Genomic DNA, 12,759 nt, shown 5'->3' with positions numbered 1-12,759 from the left:
TCCATTCCTAAATATGAAAGGCCACCGGCTTTATATGGTTCACTTATGCCATTTTACAGTCCAAGGCAAGTAGGCCCTGATTCTGTCATCAAACTCCTTTTGCCTTCTGCCTCTGAAAGCTCCAGTCTGAGCCTGCATCTGTGACCATGAACTCTGTCTCATTCTCTGCGCGGCTCACGAAGCCTGACATCAGCCTATTCTCTGCCAAGAGCTGTATTTCACCTTCGAATTATCTGCTTCCCCCTCAGCCGATGCATTCCTGCCTAGTAGCTTAAGTAAACATTCTTCCAGTTACCAAGTAAGAGGCCCGGTTTCTCTGCCCTCATGCAAGTAATTCATAGCCCTGTCACCATGGAATATTCCCATCCCCTCGCATTCAGTGTAGACACTTAGACGCTTGTACACACGCACAGTCAGTATAGAATAGATTCTGTCCGAGAGTCCTTCTTTATGGATAACATAGTTCTTTAAACATAGGATGTTAGATATGATTTGGGATTAGGTTGATCTGACCCCCAGACTTTTCGTCTCCACATGTAGAGCTAATGTCAAGTTCCCTTCACCCCCTAGTTACACGTCAATTACACGTCATGCTGCTGCGCGCGCATCTATGTCAAGTATTATCTTATAGATCCACCTATGTATGATAATCATAGCCAATCATGTTTCTTTTTACTCCTTATTACGCCCAGTTTCGGTTACGCAGGTACCACGTCAAGTTCCTTATCAATTATTACGCCTACTGTATTTGCTTCATTATAACGTATGTACTATAAAAGTTACTTCTTGTCAATAAAGTATGTACTTCACTTCCTGAACCCCGTGGTGATGGAACATGAAGCATCCGATTATAATCGATTATTGGAATAAAGCCCATTCAGAAACTCTAATATCACGGATTCTGCCTCTCATTTTACTGAGCTATTTTATTAAGATTATGTATCAAATTCAGTCCCGGTAAAGGAATTTTTATTTACCACATGATGGCGCCCGAACAGGGACACTTTCTCATCTCACGCGCCGGCGGTGAGTTGTAGGCCCGGTCTCCTGCCACAGCTGGACGGACAATTACGCGTACCAGCAGGATTTCCTGTATCTCCCTCCGGTCAAGCGGGGGCGACTGAGACTACGATCAACACCCAGACGAGGCGGTGAGAAGTGCGAAGTATCCCGACCAGAGCCTAGCTGAGAGAGCAAGATCCGAGGTATATCGAGACCCACCAGTTCGAAGTCTAGCCCAGTTCCCGACGAGTCGAGTCGAGTCCAGTCCGGTTCAAGTTCAAGTTACTGAGGCCTTCCGTTTCCGAAGCTACCCGGTGAGTACCATTTCTGGGGAGGCATTTCTGACGTGCACATAGGTTGTGCCGGTCAAGACGGGTTTGGGTACACAAATCCGGTCTGCACTGTTTTAGCAGTGTATCTGTACTGTTTAGCAGTATATCAAGTATTCCGAAGTATCTAGTAAGTGTCAAGAATTAAGCATGGTGATTTAGTTATGCAGACGATCATCATTGTTGTTTCAGTTAAAGGTTTAATGTTTTAATGTTAAATGTGTTAAACGTCTTGCATATTGTGGTATGAATGGTTGTTTATTAGTGTGCTTTTTGTATTAAGTGTGTTCAAAATTAAGTATCGGATCAGTTGTCAATATGCCGCTTTTTTCGAAATTAAGACAGATCACTACTAGGAAAGGGGTACTTGAAGAAGCCGTCCCTATTCCTCCTAGGGATACTCCAGGGCACTTTATGTACCAGAAGCATGGCTTAGATGCCATATTATTTCTTGATTTATGGGTAGATTATACCAAGGGATTGCCGGAAAGTCAGAGGTGGCCCACAGCGGGAACCTGGGATGCAGAGTGCATCATGAAAGTCGAGGAAGAATTATGGAAGAGAAAAGTCAGACAGTCACAGAAAGACGCTGTTGAGTTATGGCGTAAAGAATCTCATAGACGTACAGAAAAAGCACGTAGACAGGAAGAGAAGAGTAAAGAAAGTTCAAATAAAGTTCAAGAAAATCTATTAATTGAGGAAGGTATCCGAGTGAAATCGGAACAAGTAGATAGACAAAGAAATGCCCTTATGAATGGTATGTATCCTCTTCTAGCCGAAGGATTACCTAAGGCTGCTCCAGAGATGCCAAAAGACTTGCCACCCCCATTATTTCCAATTAAGGTACATCCTAGAGGACATCCCAGAACCGCAGAAGATGTTTTTCTTTCCTCATATCTAGATGACGCAGCTCCCGAGTATACTAACCCCGCACCACATAGACCGTCTGGCGGGGGGGTTCAACGTCAGGATCAGGTATCTGTCCCTGTGCAACAGCAAGTCCCGACACTAGCTTCGGCAAGCACATCTGTTTCCGCATCTGTCTCCACAGTCGATTCTACAGTGGTGTCCACACCTATAGTTGCTGTGTCACGTTCAACGAATCCTTTCACACCCGACGCCCCAGATGGGGCCACGGGAGGTGCTAGCAATACTTTTACGCCACCTAGAATAAATAAACTTGTTTTTCAAGAGTCAGCGCATTCACGTACACCCAAATTCGTAAGTGAACGTGCGCTTAAGGAACTTCTTATAGATTGTAGATATGACCCGGTGGTCGGTAAAGAGGACGAAATGGTCCTGGCATCATTACGTATCAGACGAGCCGCAGGGTATTTAGCGAGGTTACCAGGAATGACTGCGCATCTAGATAAAATATATCATTTTGTTCAAACAGGGCGAGATCCAGAATGTATTAACAGAGCTATGGAATTCCAGAAAGTAGAGATACAGGGGGAACTGCTACGTTTCCTCATAAACTGTGTGATCAGAAATCAAGACCGACCGGGGGTAGACCCGGATGCAATGCATATTCTTACAAAATGGAGCCAGAATATATCAGAAGGAAGACACGATAAGCAAAATTGTATAATAGCCATGTGCCGAAAGATCCGTAAAGAAATAGAACGGATACACGAAGAGAGATTACAGACCGACGAGTTCGAACAAAGCGAGGAAGAAGGGTCAGGACCACCCGCAGGACAGTTGGACACCATAGCCTATGTAGGTAGAGGAAGATCTTGTCATAGGGATCAGACTAGATGTCATATTGACTCAATACGTCCGATATGTCCAGATAATAACAGGAATTTCCAAATACCTATAATTAATATAAGGTCTAACGAGCATTCGTTCCAAACTGCTGACAAACTACTCCGAGAACGAAGGGGTTATCATTTTCTCGATTCTATGGATGAACAAGATTTAGCCAGGGCAGCTGTCCACTGGGTGGACAGTCCCGGAAAATATAGTGATGCTACAGTAGTACGCACATTTTTGAATCTCACCCCAGATGAACAGAGGTTGGCTGGGATTTATATGATTCAACAACTCATTATACTATATCGGAGTCAGCATTCGGACCCTGGTCCGTTACCTGACATATTGACTGAATTGCTTACAAATAAATGGAGAGGTCCAGGTACTGAATTAATTAAAGAAATTCTAATGTCAAGAAAACAGTATATTCTTTTTATATGCTCAGAGCATACCTCATTGCCCAGCAAGGAAAGAACAACGTATTACATGGATAGACAGAATCCCTTACGAGAAGTACACCCAATAAAAGGCGAGGGCGACGAGTTTAGGCGCGTATTTGTATATACGCCCATATCAAAAATAGAACTGTTAGAAATGAAGAAAGTGGTACCTAGTCATGACAAAGACCCAGCGGGTTTTCACCGAGAAATTAAAGACATGTTACTCATGGGAGAGTATACCTATCCCGACATTATGACGATATTAAAGGTGTTGATGCCTGCTGGCATTTATGAGAAACTCAAGGAAAAAGAGTGGGAGGTAGGAGACCAAAAGATAGAATGGTCAGTGTTAGAAGCGGAAGAAAAGGCCCGAACTGCAGGAGCAGGACTCGGGGATAAAACTAAAGCACTACCAGGTTTGCTAGTACAGGTACTGCCACGTTTATTAACTACGAAAAAGGAAGATTGGGGTACAATTTCAGCCTGTAAACAGAAGCAAGATGAAGACACTAGTGATTACTATGCCCGATTTGAAAAATGTTTTGGTATAAATAGTGGCATAAAAGCAAGTAGCGAATCATACCCGCATCTGTTTGTAACAAAATTAGTAGAAAATGCTCTGTCCCCGGTAAAGAATAGAGTATTAAAATTCGAGAGTACCTGGCAAGGTAACACTCCAACACAAATGTTACAAATGTTACAGTACCATCACAATAGAATTAAAGAGGAACAGGAACATGAACACAGACGCATGAAAGACACAAAAATGAAAATGCTAGTTGCCCAGACAGTACCAGCTGAAGGACATAAAAAGGGTATGACACATTCCGATTCAGCAGGACCGGTAAAAGGGACATGCAATTATTGTAAGAAGCCAGGTCATTACGTACACGATTGTCCAGTTTTAAAACATAATATCGCCATAGGTAAAACACAAGAAAGACCACGGCCACTCAGACAGGATCAGAATGAACAAGGAGCTATGCAGCATACCCAGGCCATGCCAGCCGCACAACAGCCAATACAGTTTGTGCCAGCTGCACCACCGTTGCCTGCTGCTGCCACACAGACCACAACACGACAAATGTATCAGACTGCACAGTATGAATATCCTGAGTATCAGCGTTACGCATGAACTAGCCTAGAGAGGGAAGTTGACTTACCCCTTATCGAGATTCCTGTAGATCAAGAAGGACCTTATGTACATAGTGAATTATTAGGTCAAGATAGAAAATTCTTACTCGATACAGGGGCAAGTCGAACAACTATAAAACGTAGTGAAGTTCCAGGGGCACCCCTCTCAGGCTCTCAGAATATCTCCCTTGGTTTTTCAGGAAAACCTATTGTTAATGAAGTATCACAGCCTCTTCCACTTACGATAGGACCTTTGACACGAACTACAGATTTATTGCTTACTAAATCATGCCCAGAAAATCTGTTAGGAATTAAAACTCTGAAAGCCCTAGGAGCCATAATATGTTGTTCTCCGGAAGGAGTAAGGTTGTTTTTACGTGATTTTAAAGGTCACTATGTGTCTAGAGACATGGATCCCCGACTACAGACTTTACCTACACATCTATGGGCACAAGGCCCTACTGATGTTGGTTGCATGAATATTACACCATATCGAGTCACACTCAAGGCAGGAGTGGTGCTACCACGAATGCGACAATACAAGTTACCACCAGATGCTGTAGTGGCTTTACTACAAATCATTGACGAGCTAATTGCCCAAGGAGTAGTTGTAGAAACAGACTCCAATGTATGTAATTCACCGATAATTCCGATTCTTAAACGAACAGATCCTACAGCCCCGCCAGTATATCGATTGGTTATTGATCTGCGCGAGTTAAACAAATGCATTGTGCCACAATTCCCTGTGGTCCCAGATATCTCATCATTATTGACAGCTATTGATTCCGAAGCAACATTCTTTACTGTAATTGATCTCAAAAATGCCTTTTTCAGCGTCCCAATAGATCCGGAAAGTCAATATTTGTTCGGATTCAGTTTAAATGGGCGCAGCTTTAAATTCTCACGCGCACCTCAAGGATTTACAGAAAGTCCCAGCATCTATAGCCAAGCACTGAAACGAGAACTTGACAGTATCCACATGCCAGTTAACACCGCTCTGCTTCAATACGTCGATGATCTGCTGATCACCGCAAGAAGCGAACCTGAATGTGAAAAAGCATCGCTGACAGTTTTACAATTCCTAGCCGAAAAGGGGCACAAGGTGTCCCCTTCTAAGCTGCAATTCTGTGTCCAGCGAGTTGTTTACCTTGGACACTCGCTGTCCAAGGAGGGAAGGCAGCTTACACCCGACCGCATTCAGTTAATAGCTAACATGCCAATACCCAAGACACAAAAGGAAGTACGAGCCTTCATAGGCCTCACGTCATATTGCAGGCAGTGGATCCCTCAGTACGCATTTCTAGCAAAACCACTCATTCAGTTAACCACACAGGAGGCAGCCACACCGACTGTTCTCCCTTGGACTCAGGAACACACACAAGCTTTTGAAAGCTTAAAGAAAGCTTTATGTCAAGCACCCGTTTTAGCAACGCCATGTTACAGAAAACAGTTTACACTCTTTGTTACAGAACGCGAAGGTGCTGCCTTGTCAGTACTCACACAGGAACAAGCAGGAGCACACAAACCATGTGCTTATTTTTCTAGTACATTAGATCCCGTAGCTCAGGCTTTACCTGCCTGCCTGAAATCAGTAGCAGCGACAGCTTTGGCAATCAGACAAAGCGATGCTATAGTGTTGGGACATCCATTGACAGTTCAAGTACCACACGCAGTAGAGGTTCTTGTGAATAGAACGCAAACACAACACTTGACCATAGCAAGACTTACAGGATATGAACTTACATTGTTTCAGCCACATATAGAAATCAGACGCTGTAACACATTGAATCCTGCCACACTTCTACCTGTAATAGGAACAGACCCACTAGCCCATGACTGTATTGAAGTTATTACGATAACAACAAAACCCAGACAAGACTTAACCGATGTCCCATTATCAGACCCAGACCTGACATTGTATGTAGACGGTTCATGCATGAGAACAAGTACAGGAGAGTTAGTGGCCGCTTACGCAGTCACAACAGATACTGAAGTCATTGAAACTAATCGTATAAATACTTTGTCAGCTCAAGCCGCAGAGCTCATCGCTCTGACACAAGCCTGTATTCAAGCCACGAATAAAAAAGTCAACATATACACTGACTCACGTTATGCATTCGGAGTTGTACACGACTTCGGCGTGCTGTGGCGAGAGAGAGGTTATTTAACTTCCCACGGTGCCCACATTCAGCACGGACCCCTCATTCATGCCTTATTAGATGCAATACATCTACCCACTGCAATATCAATCATGAAATGTAAAGCTCATACGAAGGTTACTGATATCATTTCCCAAGGCAATGATCTAGCCGACAGAACAGCTAAACAGACTGCTCAAACTCAAATCCCCGACGTGACAAAGACAATAGTCCCGACACATTGCATGACAGTTAAAGATCCTACTCTTGACGTAATTGACATACAGACACATGCTACACCAGATGAAATAAAGAAATGGACTGAATTAGGGGGGATCCAAACGGACCAAGGATGGATGATGAAGGAAAAGTCTGTATGGTTCCTTCCTGACTCAATGGTCCAAGTTATAATCAACACTATACATAGTCCAGCACATCTAGGAGAAAAAGCTATGCTAGACAGCATTCAACACATTTGGTTCAATAAACATTTACGAGCAGCAGCAAAACAAAAGGTCCGTACCTGTATGATCTGTTGTCAGTTTAACCCAGGAAAAAGCGTTCCCGTAGAACAGGGTGGATTTCATATTCCTAACCATCCTTTTGAAGTACTCCAGATGGACTATATCCAGATGGAACGATGTCGAGGATTCAAATATGTTCTTGTAGTTGTCTGCGCTCTGTCCCGTTGGACGGAGGCATACCCGGTTTCAGATTACACTGCCCCGACTACTGCCAAACAGTTGGTTCGAGAATTCTTCCCACGATACGGTTTACCACGTGCTGTTTACTCAGATAACGGCCAGCCGTTCTCATCCGAATTAATGAGACACGTTTCCCTTCTGTTAGGATATCAGTGGAAATTCCACTGTGTCCGACACCCCGAGGCAGCAGGCCTCGTAGAAAGACATAACCAGATCCTGAAAATCAGAATGTCCAAAATATGCAGAGAAAAAGGTGTCGACTGGGTAGTAGCGCTACCCGTTGCACTCTTTTACATGAGAATGGTAGCACACTCTCGAACAGGGCTATCCCCGTATGAGGTGATCTTCGGCAGACCACCGAATATGTGGGGGACGCCTATACCTCGCAAAATAACTGATGTTGACTGTAATATGCTGACAGATTACTTGGCTTCCTTGATGTCTGCACTACAATCTTGTCGTTCACAGGTAGCTGCAGCTTTTCCCGACAACACCGAGGTGAAACCCCATGACGTTGTTCCGGGTGATTTGGTGTTTGTAAGGAATTTCGACCGAAAGACCCAGCTGGAGCCCAGGTGGAAAGCACCCAAGTTGGTCCTGTTGACCACGAGGACAGCCGTGAAGATCGAGGGCCGTAAGGGCTGGATTCATTCAAGCCACGTCAAGAAATTTCATGGACTACCCTCGGATATAGACATTGTGCCCTGCACTCCCTCACAGACTGATTCAGAACTTCCCTTTGTTGAACAAAATGACTCTAAGAACTATAAACTAAAGCTTAGGCCCAAACAGTCGAGCAATTTGATTGTTTAAGTCCTCTCCAAGGTGAAGCGGTTGAATTGTCTCTGACATGTATCCCTTGGACCTGAGTAGAGAAAATACCCGGAAAATGTTGAAACGACAGGCGTATTGTAAATCACTGCGTAGCCATTGTATGGGGACATTATTAATTCTGTTTTTATTGAGTCTTTTAATAATTATTACAAGTATGTTGTTGCACATATATTACCCTATTTCTAGACATGTTTATAATGTTACTACTGAACATTCTTTTAGTGACTTACCTCCGCATGAATTATCTTATAGACTTGCGCTGCGCAATAACACATTCATTAGTATGTTACATCATTCCCATCAGACTAGTAATGCCACCAATTGTTGGGTGTGTGGCCGACTCCCTCCCTATCAGAATTATGAAGGAGTCCTGCCTTTCTTTCCACATCCATTCACACATAATGGCTCCTGTGGAGCATGGTTTAGTTTAATCAATTCCATAGACTCAGACACAGCAGTTTACCAAGATCATTGGATATGGGGAAACCTGAACCTAGTCTTACTCAAGGTCTGCTACCCTGACAAGGAGGGTCGCCCCAAAAGAACAGGAACTGATCTAGAAAATGAAGTATATGGATTAGGTAATTTTACACCTAATCTCATGATTCTAAATGTCGTATCCGAAGTTGAACTAGTCTTGCCCACCATGTCAGTATTCCCAGCGAAGGGTGAATTGTGTGTAAGAAAGGTTGGTTCCATACCTATGGGCCATAGTAAATGCAATACTATAGTAGAATTCCGTGATCAAGGCAAATCTTCATTTAGAGCTTCTCGCCACTCCTACTTCATATGTGGTCAGACTGCATATATGCGTCTACCTCCAGATTGGGATGGTACCTGCTACATTGCATTCCTTTTGCCACCTGTTTTTCTAGCTCCTCCTGATTACTACAGAAATATTCATTTAGTACACAACAGAAAGCGGAGAGATCTCCCCATTGTCGATTACACTGAAACGGCATGGGACAAGTATGTAGATTTTAATAAAGGCATCTTTCCCTATATAGGTACTGTTACTAATAGTAAGCTGATACGTAGATTAACCAGAACCCTTGAAGCAGTAGTGAATGAGACTATTTCCGCCTTAGGCAATTTAACAGAAGAGCAGTCTGCTATGCGGATTGTTGTGCTTCAAAATCGTCTTGTCCTTGACGTCATCCTGGCTGATAGGGGCGGAGCTTGTAGGGTCATCGGATCAAGTTGCTGCGTATTCATACCAGAAAATTCGCCATCTGTATATAAAGCCATCACTCGCCTTCATAAGATTGTAAACCAGATACACCAGAACCCAGGCACTTGGACTTGGTCCAGTTGGTTTTGGAGTGTGATATCAGCCTGGGGATGGAGAGTTTTATCCTTCCTAGGTATTGGCTTTCTCATACTATTCAGTTGCTGTCTATGTCTACAATGTGGACCAGCGATTTGTGGTCTGTGTGCCACATCGTGTATTCCACCACCAAGATTTCATTCAAGATCCCGGAAGAAGAAAGAAGAACAAATGATGCTATATGAACAGATCGATGGATTGATGAAGATCGATATCTCTTGAAGGGCAAGTAGGGGGACAAGGAGGGAATGTGGAAATGTGGATTTTCCTGGTCAGTTATGTCCCCTATCTTGGACCCCAACGGTTCTATGTGCATGTCACAAGTACATGTATGTTCCCTCCAGTTCCAGTTATGAAGACGCAAATACATGTGCGTCCACCGTCAACATGTCCTCTGTCAGATCCGCCATGAATATGTCGGATATTCCATTCCTAAATATGAAAGGCCACCGGCTTTATATGGTTCACTTATGCCATTTTACAGTCCAAGGCAAGTAGGCCCTGATTCTGTCATCAAACTCCTTTTGCCTTCTGCCTCTGAAAGCTCCAGTCTGAGCCTGCATCTGTGACCATGAACTCTGTCTCATTCTCTGCGCGGCTCACGAAGCCTGACATCAGCCTATTCTCTGCCAAGAGCTGTATTTCACCTTCGAATTATCTGCTTCCCCCTCAGCCGATGCATTCCTGCCTAGTAGCTTAAGTAAACATTCTTCCAGTTACCAAGTAAGAGGCCCGGTTTCTCTGCCCTCATGCAAGTAATTCATAGCCCTGTCACCATGGAATATTCCCATCCCCTCGCATTCAGTGTAGACACTTAGACGCTTGTACACACGCACAGTCAGTATAGAATAGATTCTGTCCGAGAGTCCTTCTTTATGGATAACATAGTTCTTTAAACATAGGATGTTAGATATGATTTGGGATTAGGTTGATCTGACCCCCAGACTTTTCGTCTCCACATGTAGAGCTAATGTCAAGTTCCCTTCACCCCCTAGTTACACGTCAATTACACGTCATGCTGCTGCGCGCGCATCTATGTCAAGTATTATCTTATAGATCCACCTATGTATGATAATCATAGCCAATCATGTTTCTTTTTACTCCTTATTACGCCCAGTTTCGGTTACGCAGGTACCACGTCAAGTTCCTTATCAATTATTACGCCTACTGTATTTGCTTCATTATAACGTATGTACTATAAAAGTTACTTCTTGTCAATAAAGTATGTACTTCACTTCCTGAACCCCGTGGTGATGGAACATGAAGCATCCGATTATAATCGATTATTGGAATAAAGCCCATTCAGAAACTCTAATATCACGGATTCTGCCTCTCATTTTACTGAGCTATTTTATTAAGATTATGTATCAAATTCAGTCCCGGTAAAGGAATTTTTATTTACCACAATATCATCCCCACTCTGGTAGGGAGGAACAACCTTGGACAGGTTCCTATAGTCTGAAATATAATCTCTGCCTCTAGGGACACTGTTGCTGCCACCAGGGGTTTCTAAACCCTCTCTTCTAGAAGCTCTTTGGAGCTCAAAGGCTTCTTTGTCTAATGCCAACTGCTTGGCCTTAAGGGCAACTCTTGCTTCCTCATACTGCAGCAGTTTGTACATTCTTTCAGTGGAGGTCTCTCTTCTATTAAAGTTTGAGCTCCTCTGCTGGACAGATTCTCTGCCAGAGTGATATGAGTGGTCAGAGTCCCTAGAAAGGGACCTAGGCCTCTCCTCGACTCTGTCAGTTCTCTTAGGGAGAGTTCCTCTGCCCTTTTCAGACCCATGTGGGTCTGGCCCTTCAACCACAGAGTCCTGGTCATCTTGATTCTCATCATCTGACCCAGACACTGTAATTGACCCACCCCCTGATTCAGATCTGTTAGCTCCTAGAGCTAACCTCAGATCATCTGCTGTCAGCAGATCTATTAGGCCTAGTGTGGAGGGACTCTGTCCTAGCTTCAGGTGTCTTGCAACACACATGGCCTTCAAGTCAAAGAAGGTCATGTCCTTATACTGAGGCTGGGTGGACCCACTGGCTCCATCCCTTGAGGACATTCTAGTGTTGTGCAGTGTTGTACTACCTACACTAGTTTGTGGCCTACTGATCCTAGCTTGAGCTGTAGCAATGGTGTGCTATCCCTTCACTCACAGCTCTAAGTTCAGTAGAACCTATTGATACTAAGCTTGACTTTATATGTACCTTGAGTACCTTTAGTGATTTTCAGTTAGTAATTCAAATAGAGATTTTCTGGTAAAACAATGGCAAACTGTAATCCCATACGCTGCCCACCAATGTGAGAAGTTGGCCTGGCATATGCTGGTCACTAGTTATAGTGGCCACCTTGCACCAGTCCAATCCGACTCTTATGGTAGATAGGTTTAAGACAACCTTTTAAAGAAAGCTAACCTAGTGGTAGCTGTGGAGAGCAGCCTTCATCTGAATTCTCTGAGGAATATAAAGCAGCTTGTTTTACCTTATAATCTCTTGAATTACAAAAGGAAAGGACACCACACAGGTATATATATAAAATATATATGCATTTATTACTAGACACACTCTACTAATCTCTTTATGAGATTAGAAGTCAGGAACATATGCAAATATCAACGTTTCACAATAAGTTAAGCACAAATATGGCTGGGGCCCAAGGGGTGTACCAGACCATATACTAAAAAAGAGGTTTAGGAATGTCGACTTGCAAGGGTACAAGGCCTAGGGCCTTCAGAATCACTGGGGCCTCACTAACCCACCCAAGGCAGATAAGTAAAGGACCCACGGGAGACGCGTGCAGTGTGAGAACACAGCCGCGGGTTCCCTATTGATTTCAATGGAGCAAGTCGCGGTTGGAATTTTAAGGTTCTAGGGTACTTCTAGAGAGTCTACAAGCAAGTCACTTACAGGGTAAGTAGTTCGAGAGCCAACACACACAGGAGCACCAGAGTGCACGAGTTACCTCACCCAGGGAAGGCGGGTGCATAGGTGTCTTTTGGTGTCGGGTCGCGGCGTCGTTTTCAATGGGAGCCAAAGAAGATTTGCTGCTTGTGAAGACTGGAGAAGTGTCTGATGGAATCCAAGGCTGGATTCAGAAAAA

The sequence above is a fragment of the Triturus cristatus genome, chromosome 2_1 (assembly GCF_964204655.1).
Source record: "Triturus cristatus chromosome 2_1, aTriCri1.1, whole genome shotgun sequence".
Classification (NCBI taxonomy): Eukaryota; Metazoa; Chordata; class Amphibia; order Caudata; family Salamandridae; genus Triturus; species Triturus cristatus.
Note: the sequence above shows the minus strand (reverse complement) of the source record.